The 13,246-nt window shown below is 34.3% G+C and overlaps 1 long non-coding RNA gene across 1 annotated transcript; it reads right to left on the bottom strand.

The window, feature by feature from the left end:
- Positions 1-2,531: 2,531 nt before the first annotated feature.
- On the bottom strand, positions 2,532-8,843 carry LOC111393392. Its single transcript, XR_002702412.1, has 2 exons — positions 8,598-8,843; positions 2,532-2,781 (listed from the first exon to the last, which is right to left on the bottom strand). It is a non-coding gene; the product is annotated as an uncharacterized LOC111393392 (long non-coding RNA).
- Positions 8,844-13,246: the final 4,403 nt, after the last annotated feature.

Below are 13,246 nucleotides of genomic sequence, written 5' to 3'. Positions count from 1 at the left end.
TGAAAAATGAATAAAGCACAAATAGATTAATTTATAGTGGCTATATCTATAGGTTTTCAGTGTAATGGAGAGCAGTACAAGTTTTTCCTACCTCCTCTTCCACCCAGAAAACCCCACAAATGTGCAGGAATATAAGAGCAATTTGATACGTGTATGACATAGTCAATACACCCTTGGTCTTGAAATGTGGTCAAATTAACCTCTATACAGTATGCTAGAAAAAATATTTGTGAAAGCGATTCAAGCTCTGACAAAATAATATAGTTATCATTACTACTAACACTTGTCACTCCGATTTCTGCCAAGTTGTGTGGGGAAAAACGAGATTTTTTTTTCTGATCTTATCAGTGGCTTATCCATGCTCAGATTCTAATTCGAGAAAGCTTTACTAGTAACCGAGTCAAATTGTTCATATTATATTTTATCCTTCGCAACTTTTTACGGATTCGATTTATCTAAACAAGCCCATTTGACAAGAAACTAGAATTACTACATCAGCAGCATACGGTCTGATGTAATTAGCTCAGAAGCTAAAGAAAATTGTTCACAGATTGTTCGACTTCGCTTGCCATTTTCTTGCAGGAGTGTATGGAGCTGAATCGTATATATATTAGGCCATCTTACAATAAAAATGAAATCCTTAGAGGACTTCTTCTCCAATACAGAGAAACCTACAGCAGGAAGTGGAATGTAACTCTTACCATTCAAAGGCGATCACTAGAATTTTGTGGGAGTGCTTTGCTTTCTCAGTTTTCATTCAGTTATTATTCCTTTTATAAGATGGGATTAACGTTTAATCCCAAACCTCTCATGTTAGACTAAACTTTGTTACATACATGGCCTGCTAACCCGGTTGCAACATAGCCATCACAGACAATATAGGTGGTTCAACTTGTGTAGAAGAGCGAAATAAGATCTTATGTTCAAGTCTAACCATCAATTAATATTCCACGTGCCATACTCCTGATGAAAAATCAATAATATCCTGCACACAGCACGATGTGTTGGAGGCAAAATATAAATAAATAAATTTATTCTTTTCTAATAGATCAAACTTCAAAAGAGGTGGCCGGTATCAGAACTTTATATATTAATATTATATCTTCAGAAAGAGTTCTACTTGAAGGTTACTTTGTAAGTGGAATATGATTCTCCTGAACTTCTCTGATTCTCTAATGACATGAGAATTGGCCGCGGATTAATGACCTAACCAAAAATATTTTTGTCAAATACTCCATAGTTGAGCGGACTAATTGTTGTTTTTAGTCCAACCCAAATGACCGAATCTGATGCCTTGCCTAAACCATTTCGAAACTCATGGTAGCAGAAGGATTCCAGGATGCCCTTTTACGTGAAGTAGTTCAATATGGTATTAGAGCTTTGCGACAATCTATCCATGAAAAATTTGTCCTGTTCTAGACTTTATGTAAGAAATGCATCTGGCCAGTGGACGGGTGTGTTTAAGACATAATTTAAATAAATATGGATCGTCTCATTTCTAACTGCTTAAGTTTTCCCAAGAGTCGGTACATATCTTCCATCGCTAGCTTTATGATTGAACCCCAATGATTTGAAGATCACAAGAATATAATAGACAAACTGTACTATATGAAAGTGATTACGGTGCTAATGCATTGTGTTGCAAAACAAATTGATTCTTCTCTAGAATGGAGTTGATTTATCACATTGACATCGTTGGCGCAAAACACAATCAAACTTCACTGTATTACGAAAAGAGGTCCTCATGCATCGTATTGCACGTCAAAACAAAAACTGACTAGAGATGGATTATGCTTCAAGAAAAAGAATATTGTCCCACGTGCTCAAGTTCTACAGCTAATTAATTTTTTTAGCATCACGAATTTAACTTGCCAAATCAGATACTTTAATTTAGACACTGAAAGAGAGAGAAAGCAGAAAATCATAATCTAAAGAGGGATGGCATATTATCTAAATAAATACAATTAATATTTTTAACCAATTGAATAAGTCCATCAAAATTTTGAAAATTTCCAACATTTTAGTTGCCAAAAAGGCTTCGAAATTCATCCTGAATAATACGCAAGAAAACAGTGTCACATTTACCTCTGTCTTCTTGATTATAATATCACCTTTTTAACTTGAGCGTCGGAGTGTCTTCTTCGTATGGCATTCAAAACCTCGACTTGCAAGACTACAACACATCCAAACCTTCAATAAGACTGAGGAAACACAACTAACCTGAAAAAGACTTCACCACATAGTATTAATGGCATACCACTTGATCATGATGTATGTTGTACTTCATGATCAAATATTCACTCTTAGTTATAATTTTTGTAAAATTTCATCTCTGCCGCCTCATTGTAAGACATCATGATTTAGTTTTACCCTTCTATATGGCAAATTCCTATTAGAACATGATGAAATTAAATAAAATTTTTGCACTTCAGTAAGCTACTTTTTTAATTGAGTAAAGGGAACTGAGGGGATCAAATGCACAGCTTCCACCTTGATAGGACGGTGCTCTGATCAGTGGAGGGGGGCTCCGATTCAATACTAAAGCTGATAATTATTCAATTCATATAAAAAAGTGTGATAAATTTTGTCTACACCTAAAAACTTCCGGGTGACTAGTATTTATACAGTGACTCCGCATTTGTATCATACAAAGGGAGCCTGCTAACTATGTAGATATATTTTATAACATATAGACTGTCCAAAAAAGAGAGTCTAATAAGACATAGCTTGAGATTTACTGGTATAATCCTTAACCATCACGCCTTCATGAAGCTGCAACACCTTGTAGGAGTTCATAGTCTCATCCTGTTTTACCTGATAAACTAGTGCCTGTTGTGGTTGGTACTGGTAAAGACAAGTCTGTTCAGGTTCTTGTGGACCATAAGTCTTTTGTGGATTAGACCTGCCCTTCTTTCCATAGTACGCGTCCAGTATTGCAAAACCTTCCATTCCTATTTTTACAAGGTCTGCCTTGGATGACATTGTTTTGGTGCGAGAAATATATTTATGAAGAAGTTACAAGGAAATGCTTTGTCTTGTTTTTGATGAATTGGATATCAAGTGAAAGCCCTTTATATAGAAATCTCAAGGAAAATCTGAACATAGTGGCCGGTGGATTCCTATCTTGCGGGATTCCTTTTAGGTGTGTATTGAGCACTTTTCCAAGATTAGGAAATCCTTTGTCTTTCTAAGAAGAAGTGGTTTTACCCTTGTTATGAGATTAATTTATTGTGGTTTTACCCTTGTTATGAGAGCTATATCTATACGTATTCAGTGTAATGGAGAGAAGCACAAGTTTTTCCTACCGCCTCTTTCACCCAGAACACCCCACAAATATGCAGGAATATTAGAGCAATCTGATATGTGTATGAAATACTCTATACACCCTTGGTCCCGCAATGTGTTCCAATTAGCCTCTATATAGTATGCTAGAAAAAATATTTGTGAAGGCAATTCAAGCTCTTCTATGACGTCAAAATAATATAGTTATCATTACTACCAACACTTGTGTGGTGAAAAACAAGATATTTTTTCTGATCTTATCAGTGACTTATCCATGTGCAGATTCTAATTCCAAAAAGCTTTACTAGTCAATTGAGTTAAATTATTCATAATATACTTTATCCTCTACAACGTTTTACGGATTCGATTTATCTAAACAAGTCCACTTTGACAAGAAACTAGAACACTACATCAGCAGCATACGGTCTGATGTAATTAGCTCACAAGCTACAGAAAATTGTTCACAGATTGTTAGACATCACTTGCCATTTTCTTTCTGGATTGTATGGAGCTGAATCATATATATATTAGGCCATCTTACGGTAAAAATTAAATCCTTCGAGGACTACTCCTCCAATACAGCGAAACCTACAGCAGGAAGTGGAATGTAACTCTTACAATTCGAAGGTGATCACCATAATTGCTTTTTCAGTTTTCATTCAGTTATTTAGCGCTTAATCCCAAACCTCTCATGTTCGACTAAAATTTGTTACTTACATGGCCTGCTAACCCGGTTGCAACATAGCCATCACAGACAATATAGGTGGTTCAACCTGTGTAGAAAAGCGAAATAAGATCTCATGTTCAAGTCTCACCATCGATTAATATTCCACGTGTCATACTCTTGATGAAAAATGCACACAATATATATAAATAAATTTATTCATCTCTATAAACTTCTAAAGAGGTGGTTGGTGTCAGAACTTTATATATTAATATTATATCTTCAGAAAGAGTCGAGAGTTCTACTTGAAGATTACCTTTGTAAGTGGAATATGATTCTCTTGAACATCTCTGATTCTTTTGTGAGATGAGAATTGGCACCGTATTAACTGAACTAACCAAAAGCATTTTCGGCAAATATTCCATAGTTGAACTGACTAGTTGTTGTTTTTAGTCTAACCCGTATGAATGAATCTGATCCTTTGCTTAAACCATTTCGAAACTCACTGTAACAAACAGATTCCAGGATGCTTTTTCAAATGAAGTAGTTCAATGGATATTGTCACATGCGCTCAAGTTCTACAGCTAATTAATTTTTTTAGCATCACGAATTTAACTTGCCAAAGAGAAAAAGAACAGAATATCATAATCTAATAAGGGATGGCATATTCATATTACCTAAATATATGCGATTTATATTTTAATCAATCGAATTAGATTACAAAATTTTGAAAATTTCCAGCATTATACTTGCAAGAAGAGGCTTCGAAATTGATTCTGAATAATACATAAGAACCACCACATTCACTTTTGTCTTCTTGATTATAATATCACCTTTTTGACTTGAGCATTTGGCCTTTTTCGTATGACACTCAAAACCTCGACTTGCAGGACTACAACACATCCAAACCTTCAATAAAGCGGAGGAAACACATCTAACCTGAAAAAGACTTTATGATCAAATATTAAGAGCCTGTTTGGGAGGGATTTTTTATCCAAAAAAATTGATTTTTTGACTGTTATTTCACTATTCCAGCCGTAATTTTTGATTTCTTCTCTCACGGATAGACCCCACTTTTCTTCTAACGGTTAAAAAATCAATTCTCAAAATCCCTCCCAAACGGAGCCTAACTGTCAGTTATAATTTTTGTGAAATTTCATCTCAGCCGCCTCATCGTAAGACATCATGATTTAGTTTTACCCTTCTATATGTCAAATTCCTATTAGAACATGATGAAATTAAATAAAACTTTTGCTCTTCAGTAAGCAACTTTTTTAATTGAGTAAAGGGGACTGAAGGGGACAAATGCACAAATTTCACCTTGATAGGAAATGCTCTGATCCAGGGGGGAGACTCTTATTCAGTACTAAAGCTGATAATAGTTCAATTCATATAAAAAAGTGTTACAAACTTTGTCTACACCCTAAAAACTTCCAGGTGACTAGTATTTATACACTGACTCCGCATTTGTGCATCATCATGAATGTACATCTTAGTAGGTACACTAGCAAAGTAGGCACAGTAATACCCCATAAATAGTCATAAATCGATTCGGCAGTTTCTAGCCACTCTTCTGGCAAGATATCAATAAGAAGGTGGGTGGCTCGACAACCAGTGACCAAATAGCCTAGTTGTATCACCTCTCGCCACCTTACAAGCATCTCTCAAATGTACTCACGCATATTGTGCGTTGGATTCCACCGGTGCTCTTCATACTATCTCATGATCTCACATCGACGAGGCATCAATGAACTCATCTTCCTACAAGTTATTCAAAGTCCAATTAGCGGGTATCTAATAGGTTTTAGTTAATTCTTGAGGACTTAAATAAACATTTAATATGGTCACATTCTCAAAATACTTTGCAAAATAATGATTATTCACAAAAGGTATTCAGCTCAAACATATATTAATATTCATAAATACATTTCAAATGTTGTATCTGAAATAACTATTCCATAATTATCATATAGATACAAGTATAATCATAAAATTTTCTTTACCTCAAAATTGGCATGGCGCGGCTATGGCGGGCATAGTGCTCAAGATCCTCATAAAAAAATTTCTTTAACTTTATATGTGACACAACACTCCTAAGATATGGTTTCTATTGCAAGTCTACAGAAAAATAAACTTAGGCTCTGATACCAAGTTGTAACGCCCCTAATTCTCGAAAAACCGAAGCGTTAAAAAAATATTCGTTTCTTTATTTGGTTTGACCCCTTTAACGCTAGCCAAAGTATTTTATAAATCCAATTTTTTTTAAATATATAAAATATAATGGAAGGTAGTTATCCATATAAACTTAGGCAGATGTAGCAAAATTTGATTTGTAAAAGATTTGAAGGCAAATCGATAATTATGGATTTAACAACAGCGGAAGGATAATATATTTGACCTAGCGAATGTCTATTAAAATTTATGAAATTTTTACAGGGACTAAAGCATTCATATATGTACCACATATAAAAATTTTGGGTTTTGACGATAACGTTTGAAGCACGAAAATATTACTCGAATAGGCTGGACAGAAATCTCGGATTTGACACGACGCAGTTTACTAAAACGGGCATAACTTTATTTTTAGATAATATTTTCGAGAAATTCCAAAGGACACTATTAGAAGACTCATAAACCTTTCAAACCCCACTAATTTCACTTAAAAACATGCAACGTAGTCCAAGTTATACCATTTTCAAATAGGAGGACAGAATCTGAAATTTAACCCAGCATAAATTTAAACTTCATACATATTCAATCCAACACCTCTAAATTCTAATTATCATGCATCGTCTATGGAACTAGACAAAATAAACATTAAAACATTTCTAAAAAGTTTCGTCTAAGTATCCATAAAATATTTACATAAATAGAAATATTTACTAGAAATTGAAAGCATTAGAGATCGCCGAACACTTGCCACAATGCCAACCACTGCCATGCCTCGATCTTAACCTGTAAAATTATTTGTAGGGATGAGTAGTATAAATAATACTCAGTAGGAAACACTTAAGTAAACAGTAAAAATATATATTTTCAGAAATGCAAACTTTGGTCAATTGTGTTATCGTCAATTTCAAGCGAATTGGTGATCAGTCAGTCCGCTTACTCTTAGGTTTTGATAACCCCATTTCATTTGTCATAATCATCTCTTTATCTTTTGTTTAAACTACCAAACGGTGATTCCATCATGAGCAACACAATAACACATTTAATGCAAACGAAAATATATAAATCTTATATCACTTACATAAGTGCCGAAATACCCGTACCTTGATGTTTGGAGTTTGAATACCCTTTTCGCGTTCAATATATAGATTTAAAATGCAGCGTACTTCTTGCCTCTTCTTCAAATAAATTTTCAGATTTAAAGATACTTTAGTTTATGGGAAATGGGCAAAAGAATTAGGGGAGAAAATGGGGCTAAAGAAGTTTTTAAATTTGAGCTATCAAAACAAACTTATGATTTAAAAATAAAGGGACCCCCCCTTTTATATATATATATATCATATGATGTGGCCGTGTAATGCACTTAAAATGGGAGTTACAATTCCTCAAATGAAGTGGTCGTGGGATGTTAATTAGGTGCTTAATTGGTGGGTAAACATGTAGGTTGTTATTTTCTGTGGTAGCAGTTAACCAATTGGAAATTAAGGAAGTATTTGTAATAATTAATATCTATCAATAACTTTATGGAAGTGGCCGGCAGTTAACTGATGTGGGGAAATAAAAAAAAACATGGTTAGTGGGGAGTTAAAATGATAATTGTTGGCAGTTAACAAAATGGAGATTAATATGCTAAGATAGGGTTGGTTAAAATTGGAGGTTACAATGGATAATAAAGTGGGGGTAATAAATGGATAAAAATTGGAGTTGTAATTTTATTTTCAAATGAATGATCGGGTACGGTTTTTGGCATTGACAAAAATGGAAGTTTATTAAAATGATAAGTTGGAAAATAAATGATGGATGATGAAACATGCAAGTAATTTGTCCAATTTAAAAAAAAATAGTTTACATAATGGAAATAAAAATGGTAGTATTAAAATAAAGTGTGTCGTAAGAAAAATAATGTAACCAAATTAACATAAAATTTTGTTGGTTAAAAGCGATTTTAACACTTTGTAAAATTTAAGAAAATCAAGTACGCGGAATTTTACTTTGGTGACCAAAATTTAATTTGAACTATTAGGAAGTGTCGTAGCGACATAATAATATAACCCAATTTATATTTGAGTCCTATAAGAAAATTTTATTTGAAATGAAACAAAACACATTATTATTTTTTATTTATTTATTTATTTATTTTTTCCGATCGCTGCAGCTACTTTTTTAATTGAGTAAACGGAACTGAGGGAATCAAATGCACAGCTTCCACCTTGATAGGACGGTGCTCTGATCGGTGGAGGGGGGCTCTGATTCAATACTAAAGCTGATAACAGTTCAATTCATATAAAAAAGTGTTATAAATTTTGTCTACACCCTAAAAACTTCTGGGTGGCTAGTATTTATACAGTGACACTGCATTTGTATCATACAAAGGGAGCATGCTAATATATTTTATAACATATAGACTGTCCAAAAAAGAGAGTCTAATAAGACATAGCTTCAGATTTACTGGTATAATTCTTAACTCATGAAGCTGCAACACCTTGTAGGAGTTCATAATCTCATCCTGTTTTACCTGATAAACTAGTGCCTGTTGTGGTTGCTACTGGTAAAGACAAGTCAGTTTAGGTTCTTGTGGACCATAAGGCTTTTGTGGATTAGACCTGCCCTTCTTTCCATAGTACGCATCCAGTATTGCAAAACCTTCCATTCCTATTTTTACAAGGTCTGTCTTGGATGACATTGTTTTGGTGCAAGAAATAAATTTATGAAGAAGTTACAAGGAAATGTTTTGTCTTGTTCTTGATGAACTCGACATCATGTGAAAGCCCTTTATATAGAAAGCTCAAGGAAAATCTGAACATAGTGGCCGGTGGATTCCTATCTTGCGGGATTCCTTTTAGGTGTGTATTGAGCACTTTTCCAAGATTCGAAATCCTTCGTCTTTCTAAGAAGAAGCGGTCCTTGCAAGAGGGTGGTTACATGTGTGTGTGACCAAAAAAATGAAGATATCTATTGTTTTATTGAAATAAGTAGGATATATACTAGGCCATCTTAAGGTAAATTGATCAAAGATTGTTGGACATCACTTGCCATTTTCTTGCTGGATTGTGTGGGGCTGAATCGTATATATATTAGGCCATCTTATGGTAAAAATGAAATCCTTCGAGGACTACTCCTCCAATACAGCGAAACCTACAGCAGGAAGTGGAATGTAACTCTTACAATTCGAAGGTGATCACTATAATTGCTTTTTCAGTTTTCATTCAGTTATTTAGTGCTTAATCCCAAACCTCTCATGTTCGACTAAACTTTGTTACATACATGGCCTGCTATCCCGGTTGCAACATAGCCATCACAGACAATATAGGTGGTTCAACCTGTGTAGAAAAGCGAAATAAGATCTCATGTTCAAGTCTCACCATCGATTAATATTCCACGTGTCATACTCTTGATGAAAAATGCACACAATATATATAAATAAATTTATTCATCTCTATAAACTTCTAAAGAGGTGGTTGGTGTCAGAACTTTATATATTAATATTATATCTTCAGAAAGAGTCGAGAGTTCTACTTGAAGATTACCTTTGTAAGTGGAATATGATTCTCTTGAACATCTCTGATTCTTTTGTGAGATGAGAATTGGCACCGTATTAACTGAACTAACCAAAAGCATTTTCGGCAAATATTCCATAGTTGAACTGACTAGTTGTTGTTTTTAGTCTAACCCGTATGAATGAATCTGATCCCTTGCTTAAACCATTTCGAAACTCACTGTAACAAACAGATTCCAGGATGCCTTTCAAATGAAGTAGTTCAATGGATATTGTCACATGCGCTCAAGTTCTACAGCTAATTAATTTTTTTAGCATCACGAATTTAACTTGCCAAAGAGAAAGAACAGAATATCATAATCTAATAAGGGATGGCATATTCATATTACCTAAATATATGCGATTTATATTTTAATCAATCGAATTAGATTACAAAATTTTGAAAATTTCCAGCATTATACTTGCAAGAAAAGGCTTCGAAATTCATTCTGAATAATACATAAGAACCACCACATTCACTTTTGTCTTCTTGATTATAATATCACCTTTTTGACTTGAGCATCTGGCCTTTTTCGTATGACACTCAAAACCTCGACTTGCAGGACTACAACACATCCAAACCTTCAATAAAGCGGAGGAAACACATCTAACCTGAAAAAGACTTTATGATCAAATATTAAGAGCCTGTTTAGGAGGGATTTTTTATCCAAAAAAATTGATTTTTTGACCGTTATTTCACTATTCCAACCGTAATTTTTGATTTCTTCTCTCACGGGTGGACCCACTTTTCTTTTAACGGTCAAAAAATCAATTCTCAAAATTTCTCCCAAACGGAGCCTAGCTATCAGTTATAATTTTTGTGAAATTTCATCTCAGCCGCCTCATCGTAAGACATCATGATTTAGTTTTACCCTCCTATATGCCAAATTCCTATTAGAACATGATGAAATTAAATAAAACTTTTGCTCTTCAGTAAGCAACTTTTTTAATTGAGTAAAGGGGACTGAAGGGGACAAATGCACAACTTTCACCTTGATAGGAAATGCTCTGGTCCAGGGGAGAGACTCTTATTCAGTACTAAAGCTGATAACAGTTCAATTCATATAAAAAGTGTTACAAAATTTGTCTACACCCTAAAAACTTCCGGGTGACTAGTATTTATGCAGTGACTCCGCATTTGTATCATACAAAGGGAGCATACTAACTATGTAAATTTATTTTATAACATATAGACTGCCCAAAAAAAGAGAGTCTAATAAGACATAGATTGAGATTTCCTGGTATAATCCTTAACCATCACGCCTTCATGAAACTGAAACACCTTGTAAGAGTTCATAACCTCATCCTGTTTTACTTGATAAACGCGTGCCTGTTGTGGTTGGTACTGGTAAAGACAAACCGATTTAGGTTCTTGTGGACCATAAGGTTTTTGTGGATTAGACTTGCCCTTCTTTCCATAGTACTCGTCCAGTATTGCGAAACCTTCCATTCCTATTTTTACAAGGTCTGCCTTGGATGACATTGTTTTGGTTTGAGAAATAAATTTATGAAGAAGTTACAAGGAAACGTTTTGTGTTGTTCTTAATGAATTGGATATCAGGTGAAAGCCTTTTATATAGAAAGCTCAAGGAAAATCTGAACATAGTGGCCGGTGGATTCCTATCTTGTGAGATTCCTTTTAGATGTGTATTGAGCAATTTTTCAAGATTTGGAAATCCTTTGTCTTTCAAAGAAAAGCGGTCCTTGAAAGAATGACTTCTTTTTAAGAGGAGGGTTGCATGTGTAAGTGTGACCAAAAAAATGAAGATATCTATGTTTCATTGTGCAAAGTTTAGATTTGCCCATTGCCAATGTCTTTACCTTCAAAAAGCTAGCTGAGGATGAAGTCCATAATTTCAAGACTAATAAAAATTAGACACAAGCAAAAAAAGGCCCCCTGAAAAATCCTTTATGTATGCATGAACATTAGGGCAATCTAATGCATGTATGAAATACACAATTATCACAGAAACAAAAATATTCTAAGCTCCATAGAATATAAAACATTAATGCCAACAATTCAAGCTTTTATATGAAGTTGAAATGTCATAGTTACCGTTATTAACACTGTCGCTCGGATCATATCTATATTATATAATGAAAAAGAAGATTTCTTGTTTTTATCTGCCACCCCCTTATCAGTGGCTTAGCCATGTTTAGATTCTATTTCCTTTCAGAAAGCTTAGTCAATTGACTCAATATAGGGAAAGTCCTGGTACTCTTTTATCCTTCCACAACTTTTGACAGATTCGATTTATTTGAACAAGATCGTTTCAAAAGGTGGAACCCCAACCTTAAGAGCCCCCACCGCCCCTTCCCTAGAGTTTTGTGAGGGAAATAAATCGTAGGACGTGCCTCAACAGGCCAGGGAATAAGAGCTGCCTGTACACTGCGCTTACAAGGAGTCCAATTCTATGTCTCAGGAATCGAACTTCCACACTGCGGCTGCCAGCAAGACGTGAGATAAATTTACTCATGTCCTTTGCACCACTAGATTGTGTCCCAAGGGGCGAACAAGATCGTTTGAACAAAAGACCAGGATTACTACTTAGATTGTGGAGTATGATTAGATATAATAAATTCACATGCCTCAAAAAACCATTTACATATTGTTGAACTTGTCATTCTCTTTGCAGACTATGGAGCCTAATCATAAATGTATTGGGTCGTTCTACTAAATGATGGATTTTAGGGGCTGGTTTTGAGGGTACAAGACGCATGAGAAACCCTTTATATACTTCTTTCAAATTATATCGAAACCTATAATGTAAGTGGATATAACTTCTGAATTGAGGGTGAATCACTGAATTTTGTGTGTTTGCTTTGCGTGTTTTATGGTTTTTATTCCGTTTATTATTGATCTCATTAATGTCATAAGAAGAGACTAGTGCTGAATTCTTTATCACCATGGTGGTCATGCTTGTTTAATACTACGAGTGAAACTGCTTTTTGAGAATTCAACTTTTTGACTTTCATTATTTGTGTAAGCATAAATCACCCATAGCCACCATTTTCTCTGTGTTCGTAAAAAGAGCGTATTCAATGCTCTTTTTCTTCTGTTATAGCTATTTGTGAACAACGAAGTCGTATTTCTATTTTGTGAAGATCAAGCTTGGGTGTTGTACTCAGTATTTTTAGAGGAATCCATTTTTTGTGCTCTTTTTCTAGTGTTATGACTATTTGTGAACAATGTAAATAACAATGCATTGTTATCCTTTTCTCCATTGCTTATCAATTAGGTAGAGCCATTTTTAATGTTTCCCTTCAAAATTGTAGCATATTAGTTAAGCAATTTAGGGATGACAAAAATACCAGTCAAACTCAATACCCGTGGGGTCGTCCCCGTTCACCCGCTTAATCAGGTAATCGGATTGGATATGGGACATGGAATTTCATCCCGAAGCGGGTACGGATAATAGGGGCCCTTCTTGATTTATTATTATTTTTTAAAATAAAGAATTCTATACTTTAAATAAAAACCTCTATAAAATTTCATTAATTTTAATAGAAGATGACAACTAAGATTATTAAAAGAATATGATAAACAATAAAAACTTAATTTGTCAAATATATTTGAATAATTTAACTTTTCAAAA

The sequence above is a fragment of the Olea europaea genome, chromosome 4 (genome assembly GCF_002742605.1).
Source record: "Olea europaea var. sylvestris chromosome 4, O_europaea_v1, whole genome shotgun sequence".
Classification (NCBI taxonomy): domain Eukaryota; kingdom Viridiplantae; phylum Streptophyta; class Magnoliopsida; order Lamiales; family Oleaceae; genus Olea; species Olea europaea.
This window is presented reverse-complemented; position numbering and strand designations above follow the sequence as displayed.